This window comes from Melanerpes formicivorus, unplaced genomic scaffold (genome assembly GCF_026170545.1).
Source record: "Melanerpes formicivorus ecotype bairdi unplaced genomic scaffold, bMelFor1.0.p_v2 SCAF_780, whole genome shotgun sequence".
Taxonomy (NCBI): domain Eukaryota; kingdom Metazoa; phylum Chordata; class Aves; order Piciformes; family Picidae; genus Melanerpes; species Melanerpes formicivorus.
In genome coordinates this window covers 52,501-55,000 of record NW_027143132.1, presented here as the reverse complement: position 1 = coordinate 55,000, position 2,500 = coordinate 52,501, and the positions used below count along the sequence as shown (strand labels likewise).

At 77.1% G+C, this 2,500-nt stretch overlaps 1 non-coding gene across 1 annotated transcript; it reads right to left on the bottom strand.

Annotated features, from left to right (window-relative positions):
- Positions 1-386: 386 nt before the first annotated feature.
- LOC137460829 (5.8S ribosomal RNA) lies at positions 387-539 on the bottom strand. Its single transcript, XR_010993079.1, has one exon. It is a non-coding gene; the product is annotated as a 5.8S ribosomal RNA (ribosomal RNA).
- Between the last annotated feature and the right edge of the window lie 1,961 nt (positions 540-2,500).

The window sequence follows — 2,500 nt, the reverse complement described above, 5'->3', positions numbered from 1 at the left end:
AGGGGAACGGGAACCCCCGCCGCCCACGGCAGACGCGCGCGCGGACGCGGCAGCACGGCACGGTACCCCCGCGGTACCCACCCGCAGACAGCCGCGCCCGCGCGGGAGTGCCGGGGGGGGGCGAGGCCCGCGCCTCCTCCCCCAACCGGGCTCTCGTCTCCCCCAACGCCCCACCGGGCGTCGCTGGACCAACGGGGAACCCCTGCCGGCGAAGCCCCGGCGGGACGAACTCCGCGAGAGCGGGCGCTCCGGGAGCGGGGAGCTACGGAGCGCTCCCCGAGTCTGCACTTAGGGGGACGAAGGCCCCTCCCCGCCCGGGGGAGAGCCTGCGAGGCGACCCCAGCCGCGCCGCTCGGCGGGCACCGAGGCGGCGATTGATCGTCAAGCGACGCTCAGACAGGCGTAGCCCCGGGAGGAACCCGGGGCCGCAAGTGCGTTCGAAGTGTCGATGATCAATGTGTCCTGCAATTCACATTAATTCTCGCAGCTAGCTGCGTTCTTCATCGACGCACGAGCCGAGTGATCCACCGCTAAGAGTTGTCTGGCTTTTCGGCACCGCCCCGCCAGCGCGGAGGGGCCGGGACCGCTCGCAAAGGAGCGGCCCCTCGGAGAGCGCGGCACGGCGGCCGCTCGCCTCACATTGACCGTACAAGCACAGGAGAGGGGGGGGAAATAAAACGAAACCCCGAAGCGGCAAAAGCAAGGGGCGGGGAGCCCGCGCTCCCGGCTTTTTTCCCTCCCCCGAGGAGGGAAAAACGCACCTTGCGGCGCTTCGGGGCCGGACCAGGCGCCCGGGCTCGCTCCGACCTCGGCGCGGAGGAGGCCCGCCGCGCGCCGCCGGGAACGTGCCCCGAACCCGGCCTCGCCTCGCGTGCACGGGGAAAGAAAACCCCCTTCGCTTCCCCACCCAACGGCGGGGGGGGTGTGTGTCTCTCGCTGGCCGCCCCGTGCCGTCGCGGAGACGCCACGAAGCGAGGCAGCGGAGACCCCCCCCCCCCGCCCCGGGGAGCGAGGGGGGCCGGGCGCACAACCCCGCCGGAGGAGAGCGCGCGCGCGCCTCCGCACCGGCCCCTCCAACGCCGCCACCGCTGCGGCCCATCCCGGACTTTCTTTTCCCCCGCTTTGGCCCCGGGGCCGAGCCCCGGCCGGCTCGCGCCCTCGGGCGGCTTCCTCTCGCCACCGAACCCCCCCCCGCCGCGGGGGACGGAAAACGGCTTGCGAGACGGAAAGCCCGAGCCCACGTGGGACGCCACCGCGGCGACCCGCCGGCCCTCGCCGGGCGGCGCACCCGCCGACCGACAAACCCCAGCGGCACGAGCCCCTTCCATCCTCCCCCGGCGCCACCGCGCCGCCGGCTTCGCTCGCTCGACCCCTTCCGTGGCCCCGCGGCCAGGCGGACAGCGGACGGCGCTGAGCCGGGGGGCGGGCCCCCACTCTCCCCGTTTCCACGCGGAGACCGGGGGTGGGACGCCCCCGGCTGCCCGCCCGTCCCCCACCCGGCACGCGCCGGGAAGGCGAACGGGGAAGCCCGCGGGCAGGGCCCGGGACCGGGACAGCCGCAGCCGGTGGCAGGGTGCCCTCCGGCGAGGGACCGGAGCCGGAGACGCCGAGCGACGCCCGCCGCCGCTCGGACGCGGTCACGCCACCCGAAACCGGCCCCGGACGGGGGGGAACCGGCAGCGCGAGACCGCCGAGGGCGCCAGCTCGCCGGGGCCCCGCTCTGGGGCCTGGGCAAAGGGAAAAGGGACCGGGAGGTCCGCAGCGGCCCGCGCCGCAAGAGGCGCCGCCGCCGAGCCGCGGCAACGCGCCCGCACAAAACCCCCGGCGGGGGCGAAGCGCCCTGGGCCAGCCCCCACCGCGGGGGCTCGCCGCCCCGGCCCGCGAGAAGCCCGCGCTTCAACGCGCCGCCGGGGACGCCCGTGGCGAGGCGAGGCGCGGGCCGGACCACGGCCGACCTCGCGCGGTGGGCTCTCTCCGGCCGAGCGCTCGGACCGCAGAGAGGGGGGGGCAGCAGAGTCCCCTCCCCGGCCCGGCGGGCCCCCGGAGGACGACGAGCGCGACGACGGCGGACCTAGCCAGAGGCATTGCGGGGGCAACCCCCGCCCCTCTGAAGGCACCCGCCCGCCCCCGCGCTCGCCCCCGCATCCGGGGGTGGCGCGCCGAGCCGCCCGGGTCTTTAAACCGCCGCCCGGCTTCCTCCGCGGTAGGGCAAGGCCGCGGACGAAGGCGCGGAACGCTAGGTACCTGACCCTGGGGTGAGGGAAACCAGACTTAAGGCCCCGCGGGGGTGCCTCCCCCCACTGCCGCCGTCGGGGGGAGCGTCCGCCCGCGGGGGCCGCGCCCGACGTCCGCCGCCACCACCGCGCCCCTGGCCTGGCCCGAGGCCCGGGGTTTCCCTCAGTCAGCCGGCGCTGCGCTCGGGGAGGAGGGACGCGGCTGGGGACGCCCATGCCGCGCGCTCGCCGCGCGGCGAGCGCCCGGCTACGGCGGCCCCGGCGGC